The 16,706-nt window shown below is 31.2% G+C and overlaps 1 pseudogene; it reads left to right on the plus strand.

Moving 5' to 3' along the window:
- The first annotated feature begins 9,045 nt into the window (after nucleotides 1-9,045).
- Nucleotides 9,046-9,471, plus strand: LOC149491606 (cysteine proteinase inhibitor B pseudogene; annotated as a pseudogene).
- Nucleotides 9,472-16,706: the final 7,235 nt, after the last annotated feature.

Consider the following 16,706-nt stretch of genomic DNA (forward strand, 5'->3'; position numbering starts at 1 on the left):
CATCACTAAATGGGGTCAAAATCAAGATGAAGTTACTGGTAAAATTTCCAGCAAAACCTGTTTCAACATAAACTCAATATTCACTTCATTATTCAATACCTCCCCTGTTTTCCCCTTTTTCTCACCATTACTAGTCCTACCACTCAACATGAAGCAAGATTGTCTCAATAGCAACACACCACACAATTCTCATGCAAAGAAAATGAAAAATACAAGAGATATCAACCTTTACTCCAAAAGCTTGAGCTCCTCTTTAGCTTCTTTTTCTACACTCTTAGAACTCCCTTCACCTATAATAAGAATTCTTATGAATTCTAAAATAATAGCACCAAATGATTCAATTATGAACTTCAAGAAGGTTTACTTACTTGGATAGAAGAAAAATTGAAGTTAAGGCTTGACTACCATTAAAATTGAAAGTAAGGTGGAAGAGGAAAGGAAGAAAAATGAAGAAGATGAAGATAAACATGAAAATGGGAAAGTGAAATGGGTATGCACGGGTAGGCCATCAAAAATCAAGGGATTTGTGTGTAAAAGTTCTAAATGGTACCTCAATTGTAAACAGGCTACAACTTAATACCCAAGCTCAATCTTTTAATGCAAATCACTCCTCACCCATGTGTTTGATCTTTTTCTCTCACTCAAATAAGTCCACTTATAATCTCATTCTACCCCAACCGGGTTTGGTTCAACTCGACTCAACTCGACTACTCAACACTATGCTAAGACTCGACTCGGAGTAGGATGTCACAACGATTCCTAAAAAGTGTGAATGAATATAAATTTTTGCACCATTTGAAATTGTTATCCCCATTATATCGATAATCATACTACAAAATAATGCACGTTTACTGATCAATATTCCAAGATAGTGCACGTTTACTAATCGAGAGGGATTGAAATTATACACAAATGTTCTTCGATATTATAAGTGCATTAAATAATTATCCAATTTTTTATTTACCACTACCTTGTGATTCTTCCACACTTAAAAAAGCTTACTCAAAAACTAAATAGAACACCTAAACAAGAAAGTTTCTCTATTTAAATAGAATGGAGGGAGTATTAGTATTATCATTAGATATTTACACTTTTTAGGATAATTAATGGTATTAGTTTGATGAGTCTCCGCTTTCACTCATTGGAATTTAGACTTTAAAGTTTAGGGTTCGGGAATAATATTTGGAATTCCTATCAATAAAATCGAATGAATTCTTAAACAGTGACTTCTTTTTATCATTGCTGGAACTTGTACTAACATTTTCAACCAAGCATATACTTTCCAATACCAAATGCATTCAAACAGTGTGTTCTTTTTTTATCATTGCTGAAACTCCTAATCACTTTCCAACTAAGCACATACTTTTGAATACTAAATGCGTTTAAGCGAGAATTTATTATTATCCAATAGTTCATTCCATCAACATTTGTTCTGTAACCAGTAATCACTAGAGCGTGCGTTAACGAGAGTTATTAGAAATAAGATAAAATTTAATAAAAATATAATAAATAATTTAAGAATTAACTATAATATAAAAAAGAAAAGTGGACAATATTTTGGGACAAACCAAAAAGAAAAATATGGATTATCTTTTTGGAACGTAGGGAGTAATTTTTATGAAATAATGAAGTTATAAACTAATAAATTTAATGGATGATTTAATTATAATTAATATTTTTTTATATGTAATAAATACTAATTTTTATTAAATAGTTTTTATCTATAAAAACAACTAATGAAGTTATAATAGAGTCCTAATTAATAAAAATGAATTAAATAATATAGTTATATTAACAAATAGAATTAAAATATTAATTTCAATTCACTAAAATTTTATTTCATTAAAATTAAATATTTTTATACCTCATATATAATTTGAATATAGGAGAATTTTAGAGAGAAAAAAATAATTAACTATATCAGTTTAATTATAATGATCTCTTACAATGATTAATTGTGCTAATTAATATTTCAGTGCATTACTTGAGAGTTTTAAAAAAAACTTATAATTTTACTTTTTATTTTTAATTAAAAATAATAAGTAAATTATTTAAATTAAAGCAGCATAAATATAACGCCCAATGACAAAAAAAAAAAAAAAAACCCTGAACTTTGACCTTTTTTATCAATTTTAGCCAGTTCTTTTAATTTTATCAATCAATACCACGTACTTAATTTTCTGTATCAATTCTAGCCTCCGTTTGTCTTTCGTTGATTTCATGCTAATGTGGCTGTTATCTTTCATAAGTGGGCCCTACAACAGCCAATGTCAGCGCTAAGTCATATATTCACGTATACTTAGTGAAACACCCTGAATTTTTATTTTCAAAACTTTTAAATTTTTATTAAATCAAAAATCGCAAATTTTGGCCGCGTGGGTTGCAATTGTAACATAGTCCCAATTCGAGCCCAAATTTTCGAATTGGGCCTAAGCCCAAAACAATTCATTCGGGAATTTTCGATTTGAGGACAGTTAAAAATTTTCGAGAATAACGTGAAACACCAGGATTAATCTATTATATATATATATATATATATATGAATTAATTATTCTAAATTAAAAATCATTACTATTAATACTTGTATTATTAAGTAAGTGGAGGAAAGGTTGCAAAACATAATAAAAATAATTAAAATAAATCAAACCGGACCTGGAAATTTAATCGATTTATCGAAAACCACACGAATAATAGGAAAAACACGAAAACCGAACAAATGAGATCAGATCACTAATCGGACCGAACCGGTTCGAATCGAACCGGAATGGCCCAGCCCACTTTCCTTCCTTCCTTTTCTTTTTCCTTTCTTTTCTCTCCTTCTTTTTCCCTTCTTCTTCCTCGCGCGCGCGACAGTCTCTCCTCTTCCCTCTCCTTCGCGTTTCCGGCCACCGCTCAACAAGATGAAGGCGGCGATCGGTTCTTCTGGCGATGCTGGTCACGTTTCCAACTTCCCCTCGCTCCGATTGGACCTCCAGCGGCGCGAATCGAGACCATCTCCTCCGACAGTCATACTCTTCGATCTCCGGCGACTTCTCGCCATTTTCGACGGGCTCAAGGTGAACTGAAGGTCTCGATTGACTCCTCTCCTCCACGTGAACAATTCCCCTCCATTGGTACGTGATTTTGCTTGAGTTTTGATGAACCACCATGGATGGCGGCTTGAAGGTGGCTGTGGAGGTCGATCCGGCCAAACGAGCCACTGCCTCATCAAACCGATGGTAGATTTGGACTCCTCGCGAAAATTGGAGTCAGGTGGTGGTGACCTTGCAATTTTCTGGGCGGTTTAGCTTTTCCGGCCACCGTGCACGGCGGCCGGCCGGCGGCGGTCCGGTGACCGGCCGACGGCACTCCCGGCGAGGCCCCGAGAGACAGAATCCTCTTCCCTTCGCGCTGATCATGGAATCGTCGCCCGATTCCCAATGGGTACGTTCTAAAACTCAGTTCTCAATTTTATATATAAAGAATTAATTGAATTATTTAATAGACTAAATTGAATAACAAGAGATTAACTTATTGGATTAACTTGAAAATATATGAACATTTATAGTCTTTTGTAAATAAATTCTCAACCTTTTCTAGTATATTTCATGAATTTTGTGATTTAGTGGGTGATTTGGTGTTATTGAGGTAATTTTTATTTATAGGCTAAGAATTGGATAGATGGCAACAACTTGTGATTAGAGAAATTGTAGTTTTCGGTTTAATTAAGTTCATATATATGAATTTTTAATTACTGTTGAGGCAGCAGCTAGTTTAGTTATTTTGGTTAAATTTTGCTTAATGAGTAGCAAAGGCTATAGTGTATTGAGTTACAAATTCAATTCGTGCTAAGACTTGATTAGCTAGAGTATACCTATTTAGTTATGCTTAATAGATAATTTAAATAGGACGTTTCCTATAATCTTGCTTGGTGAGGATAGTGATTCACGGATTATTAAGTTGTTACATAAGATTCTAGTTAATGTTGGTCAAAGAAATATGAATCATAACTTGTATGATTATTGAAGGTATATATGATTGGATAGTTTAAAGAAGTAGAATGTGGAGATTAAACAAATAACCATTTTCATTTAATTGCGTATTTATTTACTTATTTGTTTAATCTTAGTAAAGCTATGAATATTTTTGTATTAGTAGTAAACTAATTTGTATCGATGTTGAAACCATGGATTAAGTAAAGCTAAGGTTTTGTATAGATGGTTAAATAATTATTGTTACTTAGTTGGAGGAAGGGAGAATAAATTGATTGATTGCCCGACGGATGGGCTGTGTGCTTTAATTGATAAAGATATAATGATATTGTGATATGTGAGCAGGTAAATAGTCCAATTTTTAGGGGAGGTGCTGCCGAAATTTTGACAGAAATTAAACTAAATTTTAATTAACAACATAATTAATAAGTTTATTTAGATTAGTTCTATAATTTGGTACATAATAAATATAGTGCTCTGGTTGTTTATAATCTTTATTATTCATTTAACTATTTACATATTCATTTATTTATTTTATTATTGTTGTTAATTGCTAATACTATTTATTTATTTATTTATTTGCATTGATTTGGATGTTTAATTGTGCATTGCATTACGATGTCTAATTGAATAATATGTCTGAATTTGAATGCAATGTTTGATTTATTGTGTTGTGATATTGCTGTGCTTTGTTTGTGTGGAATTGGGATGAAGTGGGTCACCATGGGTTTGTGAGACTGTTTCTGTTATACGGATCCTGATTCTGATTTCTGTTATATGGATCCTGATTCTGTTTCTGTTAGCCGGGTAAATGGGAGATCGGCGCCCCCGTGTGCACCTACTGTTACCGTTACTGTTAACCACAGGTTGGCTTCTTTATTGGGCGCACCGGATAATCTAGATTTGATCGCAGCCCGCAGGGTGGCCTCCTGTTGTGAGCGCCTGATGATCTAGATTTGATGGAGACGACCGGGTTGCCTCCTGTTGGTATGGAAAAGAAAGAGAGAATGGAAAGAAAAATGAGAGGGCTGGTCAAGTGAGGATTAGACCGGTCGGCCAGTATGGGGGATCGGCTCCCTGGTGCACATGTGAGAGGATGAGCCATGCGGGAGGACGGCTCATCGGGGGTTCGGTGACTTCACTGACTAATTTCCACGTGATGTGATTATATGAAGATGTTAATAATTGTGAGTGCTGGTGATATGCCATTTGTGTGACTGGCTGTGTGAGCATATACCTAGTCGGATGACTAGGTTGATATATTTATACAATGGTGTGAATGCTTGTGTTGTGCAATAATTATTATTCATTAATAAACTCACATCTCTTTTGTTTAAATCTTTCAGGAAGTAGCATTTTCTAAATCCCAGCTATAACTCTGCTCTTCACTATAAAAAAAAGAAATTCGCTAATTTTCGTATTGATCAATTAAATAGATAAATGTCCGAAGACTTATATGTATACATCTGTCAATGAACTCCGCAGTTATAGAATTTGTATACTTTTAAGTTGTGTATTATTATAGATGGAATAATTCTGTGAGCCTGTTTTATTAAATATAGTGAAATTTGTAAATGTTTAAAATTATATTGAGATAGCAATTTGTAGTGTTTCAGGCTTACTACGGGCCTCGGAGGCCTTAAGCCTACCTGGGCCCTAGTGCCGGTCCGGCCCATGGAAATGGGTCGTGACACTTAGAAAAAAAAAAAACCTGAACTTTAACGTTTTATCAAATCTAACTAGTTCTTTTAATTTTATCAATTAATATCGCATACTAATTAATCTCTATCAAATGATTTTGTTATTATATTGATATTTATTCAATTAAATATTTTATTAATTAACTATATATATTAAGTGTATAATGGGTTTAATAAATTAGAATTCAATTTTACTGAAAAGTCTTTTAAAAATGTTATTTAAATATACTAATCAATATACTTGCTCTCTTAACAATCGAAAACGAAAGATAACTTGAAAAAGATCACGATCTTAATGGGTATAACTAGTAGATATATTCTTATAGTAATTTTCTAAAACTTCTCTGATCAATATAAGAAGTTAAATTCTATATTGATTAGTATATTTAAAAATAACATTTTTAAAATATTTTAGTAATATATTTTTGTTAACATTTAGTAATAGACATGCAACAATAATAATTCAAAAAGCAAGTAGGAAATGTAAAAGTCATCTATAATTAGTTCCAAACCATACAAGCAAAATATAAATCTAGAATAAAAACAGGATTCTTCTATATCTGAATGCAGCACCATTAACTCATTTGATCTCCTTTAAAACAACTCTTGTTTCATTAATGCAGTTTGTTAAATTCCTTTATCTTGAAAACACAATTCAATTCATTTAATAATAGTTATCAATCTACCAAATTTATTTTCTTGAAGTGTATCACAATCATCACCAAACCCAAAATTGATGTTTGAATTGGGTGAACTTTGTATCTGAAATTAAAAGAAAATATAATTAATTATTATATCAAATTAGATGATTAAAACAACTAAATAAATAAATTAATTGATTTACCTCCTTGAACTCAGAACAACGATCTGATTTATTTTGGAATTCAATATTTTGATTTTACTGGATAAAAAATAAGACAAATCAAGATAAAAAAATAAAAAAAAAATATATGTACCATAAATTCATTACACTTATAAACACATCAACGAGAGCCAATCATGAAGCTTTTGACGTAGAAATATACAATATATTATTTAATTCAACTATATATAGCTAGATTTTAGGTTAAAAATTTAAAAGATAATGTTTTAATTGAATTAGATTAGATTTTTAAAAATGATGTTTTAATTGCATTAAATTAGGTTTTAACAATTATCATTACTATATATTAAATATTAAATTAGAGAAATAATTATGTTGGCCAATTAAAATACAGAAAATATTCAAAAAAAACGAAATGTGACAAAAAGAACGTTTGAAACTTTCTCCGGCATGTGCACGCACGTATATAGTTGTTTTAGTATATTGCATAAAGATGATTTTTGATTTGTAAAAACAAAATTTCATTACACATTTAATAAATTAAAAAATTATTCTAAAGATAAATTTAGAATAGATATTCAATGGAGAATGAGTACAATATTTTTTTATTTATATCCAAAAGAAATATTATGTCGTATTATCAACTTTATTTTTTGATTTTTTTTATTAAAATTGTATATTTAATTATTTTTATAAGAAATTAAAATTCAAGCTTTTAATTTCATAGCTATTGTAAAGGCTGTAAAAATACATTCTCAAATAAATTTCTATTACGAAAGTATAAAATAGTGGAATATAATAGCATTATTTTTAAATGAAAAATTTTACCAATCAATTAGCTAACTGAAATCGGAGTACTTTAAATGTTAATAACTAAGATCATTTAACGTTTGACATCTTAATGAACCAATTGTGGAAAGTATATAATTATTTTTATAATTATTAAAACAAATTATTAATATTTTCAAGAATGATTCTAAGAATTTAAAAAATAGTTCAATTTTATAATTTGGATCATTAATTATCACTCAAATTTGAATTAATTATTGTATTATAGATAAAAATTACATTTTATATATATATATATATATATATATATATATATATATATATATATATGAAAAAATCAAAAACTGGATGCTGGAAAACAAGTTGCAGGATGCCGTAACAATGGGTGGACAGCAAAGCCGAAACAGAGCCACCATGCATAGCCCTGATACTGCCATCTGTCAAAGTGCATGTAATTCCATCAACAACCGACACCTCATTCAACACCCGAGACGATAACGTTAACCAGACAAATAGTTTCTGTCGTTTTCGAATTTGTCCAAATTACGCGGCACTCCGCTGTTGCAATCCGCACCCCCTCCTCCTTAATTTGCGTGTCCAAACACCCTATCTTTTTTTATATCAAACAAAGCTTTCTTTTTAATAAAATATCGAGTAAGTTGTTTAGATGTAAAAAGCAATACAATTTTAATTCTAGTAATCATCAATTAACAGGTTTCGAGTAAAACAAACCTTTGCCAATGAATCTTGGATTAGTCAATCCATTGATGTATTTGTTTATAATAAGAATAAATTAAAAATCGAATGGCCAATGATATTGTTTTTATGCAGCGCTAATTGTATAATTGACAAATTCTAGCAATATTAAATCTTTTTTATACTTATAGGGCTTTTAGGTCTTTATTCCTTTCTCTTCATTTTTCTAAATCATTTAAGATTTTTATATAATGACTTATGAAACTATTAGGTTGTGCAACTATTTGTGACTCAGATGGCAATAGAGGCTGTGCAAATAGGAAGAATTCTCCGATTCGATCCCACTAAACGCACCTGCCAAAAAATGGAGAGGAGTTTTAACCGTGACTAAATTTTGAACCGGATTAAGTGGTCCCTAGTAAGAGAGTCCGATACTCGTAGTTTACACAAAAAAATAATCTAAATTATATTAAAATATTATTTAGTTTGATTATATTTCTCCTTATTTATCCAATTGAGATAAAAGTAAGACTAAAAAAACAGTAATACTCGTTTGTATCTTCTAAAAAAAATAATTTTAAACAAAACAATTTCTAAAAGGACAAATAAAACTAATTAAATAAAAATTATTACACTATTTAATAATTTTTGAAAAATTAAAATTTCACTCGGTAATTTTAAATTATTTAATAACACTTATTTCCGTATCACTTGAAACTAATAAAAATTAAAAATTATTTAGATTTTAAAATTTACACTAAGGCTTATATAAAAAACATTTATGACATCAAATGTATGTAAAATTTAATTATTTAATATGAAAATTAGATATTTTTATAACTAATCAAGGTTATAAGATATTATATTTTTGTTGTTCAAATGGGATTATAAGATATTATATTAAAAGAGAGTTTAATTTAAAAAATATATTATATGTTTGTGGACCCACCCCATCCGCGACATTGTTAAGACTCACGCTCCGTGAGGCCTCACATTTTCCTTATAAATACACAACGAAACACCATCATCACAACATATGATACAGTACAAGAAACAGAAAAGAGAAATGGCAAAAATTGTTGAGCTTCTTCTTCTTCTGGCCTCTGCATTTCTCTTGTTTCCTTAGCAAATGGTTACAGAGGAATGGTTGGAGGCAGAACGGAAGTGAAGGACGTAGAGACTAATCAAGAGGTGCAAGATCTGGGCAAATTCTCCGTCGAGGAGTTCAACGAGCAGATTCACCGCCACGGCAACGGCGGAGAAGAACTAATATTCTCGGAGTAGTGGAGGCGCAGAGGCAGGTAGTTTCTGGAATAAAATATTATCTGAAAATTGAGGCCGCAACAAAAGTTAATGGAGAAATGAAGGTTTTTTGATTCTGTTGTTGTTGTTAAGGCTTGGCTGGAATCCAAGGAGTTGATTTCATTTGAGCCTGATGTAAAATTGAGGGTTAGAAAATAGAAAAAGGGAATTAAAACGTTTTGTCGTACGATCAATTTTGGCAGTGTAGTACCGGTAGGTGTTTCTTTCTCCCTTGTCTATCATTATCAAATAATAGAAAAAAATAAAATCAAGTGGGAAATGTATGCAAATCCATATATAAATAAAATTATATATATATAAGACTTGAATGTATAGTTGCCATAGTAAGATCCGTTAGTAAATTCAGTTCGAATTTAAAATTTTCAATAATTAGAAAATAGAGTATTACTTCCTTTTCTTTATTCTTTTTTTAAATTTCGGATTTAAATCCAAATTATGAAATCATTAGTCTAGCTAAGATGCCTTTACTCTATCAGCAACGACAGCAACCACAGATAATACGTTCTTTCTATAATGTTTTTAAAACGATGACATGTTATAACGTTATTTTTTAGTACAACTTATCAATCATTTTGTTTTTTAATTTAAGAACTTCTTAATCAGTATTTTAATTTAGAAACACTCATTGGAGAATTTGTTGTATAAATATTTTAAAAATATATAATTATATATAACGCAAGTTTCAGTCTTTAATATCTCAAGTATGTCTCATCTTGTCCAACTCTAAATTGGTTTATCCTTAGATGTCCTAACGACAGCGAATGTATAAATCGTTTTTCTGAACTTTTACTATTTGTAATAATTGCATGCTGACGCACTGTAGAGAGGGTGATGGAGAAAGAAGTGTGTAGCATGGACTCCGCCATAACATATATTTTTTAATCTCTTTCTCAGAATTGAAAATTGAAAAATGAAAAATGATAGATGTGTATAACTCGACCAAAGCAATCTGGTGATAATCACTGAGTCAATCGGAGGAGTCTGCCACAGATAATGCTCACAAAACCAAACAACATCAAACAATCAAATCCCTCATTATCAGGTACTTCCAAAATCTAAAACCCTCACTCTGTTCTAGATTCCATAATTCAAGTTCTAATTATCGTTTTCCTTTTTTAAATGTTTTGTGGCACTGAAGGCCTACGGAGCATACAGACACTATAATCCATGCACCGGACCAACAACTCAGATCCCATTGAGGAATAATTCAAACGAGTCTGACGTATAATTGAAGAGGTTCTGGTGGTCGTTACAACGGGCTCGACGGCACAAGCTGGTGGTCCTCCTCCACTTTTCTTTATCGTTGGTCTTTTCCATTTTCTCTGCTCTTCTTTTTATATCAATTTCTTGTGATTTTTCCTTCTTAGTTTCTTTTGCCTGTCTTGTGAATCATGCACGAGGTAAAGTGAAGAAGGATTGGCTTGGGTTCGTCTCCCTTTGTTGCTTTCTCGGGTTTCTTGGCTTTTGTTCTTTGTTCTAATCATGACTGAGAGAAGCGGTAGTGCTTGAAGAAGGGATAAAGATGAAGATGGCGGTGTTGGTGTTGATGATAGGGTAGGTGAATGGTAGAGATGAGATGATGTGGCAAAATTAATTGCCATTTGGAATAATAATTTTCCACGTCCATCACACGTGTATTCCACCATGCATTTTTACTATAGGGAGGAGTGTTAGTAGTATAATAGTAAAGTTTAGTGTATAATTATTACAAGAAGTAAAATTTAAGGGGTTTTAAGGTCATTTGAAAAGTTGAAAGAATCATAAAGTTTTTTTATGAAAGTGAGGGAGCAATTTATGCGTTCGCTTATAATAAATCAACATAACAAATGTGACAAAAAATATTTATCTTTTTTTTTTCTAATTTTAAGATTATGATTTCTAATTAAATTCAAATATAGCCCATTATTATTGAAATTCCTAATCGAGTAATATTTATTATTTTTTTAATTTATATTAAATCTAAATATTAGCCATAAACATAATTATAATATATTATGGATATGAATTTGAATTTAAATATTAGTCATTTAATATTATAATATTAAATATCAAGATAAGTAAAAAATAAAATGTATCTTACAATATTATTTCTATTCTGTTTGTTTTTCAAGATTCTATCATATTTTAATATAGAACGCCTTTTTATTAGATCTATCAAATCATTCTTTTTTTTTTTTTGCAATCCCAACAAACAATTTAAGAACACAATAAAAGAAAGATTAAAACCTTGTTGAGCAAATGAATTTCACTACATTATTTATAAATCTATATTTTATGTTAGAATAAAAAAAATGTAAATTTCAATTTTATGAAAATGAATATAACTACACGAAATTTCACAAAAATAGATGAAATTTCCAAATAAATTTCACGAAACTAAGAATTCAATTTTTTATGACAAAACTAACATTCTCCTTCTACAGATAATTTTTTTTTACTTATTTAAGTTATTTACTTTATAAAAAATTGGCCAAAATCATTTAAAAAGATTATTTTTTAGAAAAATATTTTCTTATTATCGTATTTTTTATTTTAATATTTTATTTTAGTATTTTAATATTTTTTTATTATTGAGGAGAGAGATTTAAGTTAATTGTACATTATCACTAAATTAATGTAATCATTTATTAATATTATTTTTGTTTATATATTTTATTTTAATAAAAATATAAAATATTATATAGCAATAATATAAATATAATTGGTATAAATATAAATATAATTTATATAGCAATAATATAAACTCAATATTTTAAATTCATCTATAACAAATTAACGAAGCATAAAAACGAAGCATAAAGATCAAAATATAAAATATTCTATATTTTTAACACTGACGAACAAATCAAGAGCACAAATCAAAGAGATTAAAGAATCAAATAAAAATTTATAATAAAAACTCTACTTCCAGTTGAAGTAGAGTGTAGCTAATCCCAGGGGAATTTACATAAAGCATCTATATAATTTCCAAGATTAATTAGGATATTCAACTAGAGCTCCTCTTAGGATTTCATCTTCCTAAATAGAGGATGACTTGCCTCCTAAGAAAAGACTCTATATATACATATTAACTCTTTAAAATGGGGGATCAAACCCTAGACATAAAATTTTTACTTTTAATAATCTTAGAAATTTTGGAAGCTATCATTTGGTGCAGTGAGCGTGGATACATCTTATTTTTCTATTTTTACAAATAAAAAACCTTTAATCTTCATAAACATCAACAAATTCTCAATTACATATTCAACTTAAATGTAAACTATCATCATACCAAATTTCTAAGAGCAATCGTGGGCTAACTCTCCTCACAGTGAGAGATCAGAAGCTGCAAGTCACGATTATTCAATCTGGATTATTTAACCTATTTCAAATATCTTATTCCTATAATGAACAAGTTCCAAATTAAGGAGGAACCACAGGCTACACATCATGTAAAGACCTGAGATGAATTCATATTAGTTATATGCCTTGTAGACCAATTTAATTGGTTATATTTTGGATATATATTTTATGTAATAAATATTTTATTATTAATAAAAAATATTTATTTATCTTTTATATTCTATTTATTGAATTCAGTAGAAGATAAAGTTCATAAGACAATATTGTTTTGCAAAGTAAATATGGTTATAATTATGAGTGTTTTTTGCATGATAATGTCTCTAAATATTTCTGATCAATGTTCCTCATTATTGGATGATGATTAGACTTGTTGAAACTGGTACATATTATGTTATTTCCTTAAAGAAGCAGTTGTTCTCATAAACTGAGATGTATGTGATATCTAGAACTAATATATAAGTACTTGTAATTTGAACAAGTCTACTGTAATACCCCGAATTTTTATTTTCAAAACCTTCGAATTTTTTTTAAATCAAAAATCGCAAATTTTGGCCGTGTGGGCTGTAAATGTAAAACAGGCTCAATTCGAGCCCAAATTTTCAAATTGGGCCCAAGCCCAAAATCGAAAACCACAAGAATAATTCAAAAACCAATTGAAAAACTTGAAATCGAGCAAAAATCGAGCCGAATCATTAAATTAGACCAAACCGGTTCGAATCGAACCGGAATGGTCTAGAAGCCCAAGATTTTTTTTCTTTTTTCTTTTTTCTTTTTCTTTTTCCTTTTCTTTTACTTTTCTTTTTTCCCTTCTTCTTCCTTGCGCTAGCACCAAGCGCGCGACCCTCCTCTCCCCCTTTCCTCCTCCGTTTCCGGCCACCTGAGCCGACCGAACCTCCATCGTGCCACCATCGAACGGCAGCGACCTCACTGCCTCTCCTCTTCCCGTTTTTCTGCGCGCAGCGACCTCACTGCCTCTCCTCCTCTCGTTTTTGTCCGACCACCAGAACCAGCGCCACCCTCGCCGTCGCGTCACCGCCGCAGATGCTCAAGCCTCCTTCTCCTCCTCTCTGGCGAGCGCAACGATGGCAGAAGTCGCAGTTCTGCTCCACCGCCAGATCGCGTCTCCTGCTCGATTTCCAGCGACCTCATCGTTTTTCGGCGATCCACGTTAGCAAGGTGAGTCCCAAAATGCCTTCTCGTTATCTTTAGATAAATAATTAATGGACAAATTGAATTTGAATGAGGCCACTGAGATGATTGAAGATTTAGGTTTTGTCAATTGATAAAATTTGGGGTTTTAGTAATTAATTGCCATATTCTGTAGATATTGATCTCAAAATCGAACTTACAGGAAGCATTCTTTATTTTCAGTATACTGTTATTTGATCTCAGGCCTGCTGGCCGTCGGGCCACCGTGGCTTGTGGCGACGGTTGATGTTTCCGGTAACCGGAAAGTGCTAAATAGGCAGAATTTTGCACTCAACCAGTAGAGTATGACTATAATGTTAGATTTGTAATCTAACATTGATTGATATTCAAACTATTGTTTGACTTGAATTTATAATTAGGCTTAGAAAGTATAAGACTGCAGAAAATTTGTTAATTAAGGATATTAGCTACATAATTACATGAATAATACCTAAGAATGAATTAGTTATACAAAAGTAATGTTTAAGATAGGAATCTATCTCCTTGTGGATCTGTTAGTTATTAAGCTTCAATATATTAGTTAATAGTAATCTTTAGTAATCAAAGCTGAAGTAATGCTTAATTCTATTAGAAAATGGCTTAAGTCAATTTGATCTGGGTCTGAATTTATTTGTGATTATTTTCTTGTTTGAATTTTATAGCTTTATATGGATTTTTAATGTTTTCTAAGCATGAAAATTGACATGAATTGGGATAAGAGGGGTTTTAATTTTATGTTGAAAATAGGAGTGATCGAATAGGCCTAGTTAAAATTATTATGATTCTTGTTAGAGAACCTTGATAGGTAAATACATTTAATTCTGAACTCATGAATGCGAAACATTCAGAATGATTATTATGAATCCAAACGCGAAAGATAACTGAAACATTTGAAATAGTAGGTTTAATTCTCGCTAGGAATAGTTAATCGATATATTTTAAGCTGTAAGTTAAATCTCTTAGTATATGTATTCTTTAGATTTTAATTTAATAAAAGCATTTGTTCGTATTGGCTAATATAAAATTTAACAAAGGTATAAATATGTGGCTATTATCTTTAAGCAAGAATGAAGAAATGAAAGATTGATAAAGAGTACTAAATAGTTAGACACTACGAAACTATCTAGTGAAAGTAATTGAAATTAACTTAGATATTGTTGTTATGGAAGGAGGATGGGATTTTAAATTGATTGATTGCCCGACGGATGGGCTGTGTGCATTGATTGATAAAGATATAATGATATTGTGATATGTGAGCAGGTAGATAGTTCAATTTTTAGGGGAGGTGCTGTCGAAATTTTGATAAAAATTAGACTAAATTTTTATTTAACAACATAATTAATAAGTTTATTTAGATTAGTTCTATAATTTGGTATATAATAAATATAGTGCTCTGATTATTTACTATCTTTATTATTCATTTAATTATTTCATATTTATTTATTTATTTTCATTATTATTGTTAATATTGTTATTTATTTTATTATTGTTGATTATTGTTAATACTATTTATTTATTTATTGCATTGATTTTGGATGTTTAATTGTGCATTGCATTATGATGTTTAATTGATTAATATGCTTGCATTTAATTGCAATACTTGATTAATTGTGTTGTGATATTGCTGTGTTTTGTTTGTGTGGAATTGGGATGAAGTGGGTCACCATGGGTTTGTGAGACCGTTACCGTTATATGGATCCAATATGATTACCGTTAGCCGGGTAAATGGGAGATCGGCGCCCCCGTGTGCACCTACCGTTACCGTTACCGTTAACCACGGGTTGGCTTCTCGTCGTTGCGCACCGGACAGTCTAGATTTGATCGCAGCCCGCAGGGTGGCCTCCTGTTGTGAGCGCTTGATGATCTAGATTGGATGGAGACCACCGGGTTGCCTCCTGTTGGTATGAAAAGAAAAGAGAGGATAGAAAACAATGAGAGGGCTGGTCAAGTGAGGATTAGACCGGTCGGCCAGTATGGGGGATCGGCTCCCTGGTGCACATGTGAGAGGATGAGCCATGTGGGAGGACGGCTCATCGGGGGTTCGGTGACTCCACTGACTAATTTCCACGTGATGTGATTATATGAAGATGTTAATGATTGTGAGTGCTGGTGATGTGCCATTGTGTGACTGGCTGCGTGAGCATAAAACTAGTCGGATGACTAGATTGATATGTTTACACATTTGTGTGACTGTGTGTTGTGCAATAATTATTACTCCTTAGAAAATTCACATGTCTTGTTTAATTTTTCAAGAAGTAAGTTTCTCTTTAATTCGAGTTAGGTTACGTTTCTTTGACGCAGGGCACTAAAGAAATTTTCCCTAGTTCCATAATTATTTTACTATGTAACTGTATGTATAAAAGGCTATGTATATCAAACAATTAGTGACTCTGCAGTTGTAGAATTTACTTACATTTAGTCGTGTATTATCATAGACGAGATGATTTTGTGAGCCCATATTAGAACGTGATGTATTGTAAATTGGGCCTGAACTGTGGAATTTTGTAAAAGATAAATTTGGGCCGAGATGTAATAAAATCTTGAGGTTTGTTTTTTTTTTAGTAATATGGGCTGAATATTTGAAATTTATATTGAGATAGCAAATTTTAGTGTTTCAGGCTTACTACGGGCCTCGGAGCCTTAAGCTTACCTGGGCCCTAGTGCCGGTCCGGCCCATGGAAACGGGTCGTGACAAAGTTGGTATCAGAGCTTAGGTTAGAAATTTTAGGACACAACTGCGGAGCATAGGAAATTTCTTTATGTTGGGATCGGCCGTAACCAACATAAGGAAGGAAACTTTGTGATTTTCCTCCCTAGGGATGGTGGACGCACTAGACCCTATGAGGTGGGAAAATATCACACTTATTATGTAGA

The sequence above is a fragment of the Jatropha curcas genome, unplaced genomic scaffold (assembly GCF_041381405.1).
Source record: "Jatropha curcas cultivar XTBG-Jc1 unplaced genomic scaffold, XTBG_Jcur_1.0 HiC_scaffold_1125_pilon, whole genome shotgun sequence".
NCBI lineage: Eukaryota > Viridiplantae > Streptophyta > Magnoliopsida > Malpighiales > Euphorbiaceae > Jatropha > Jatropha curcas.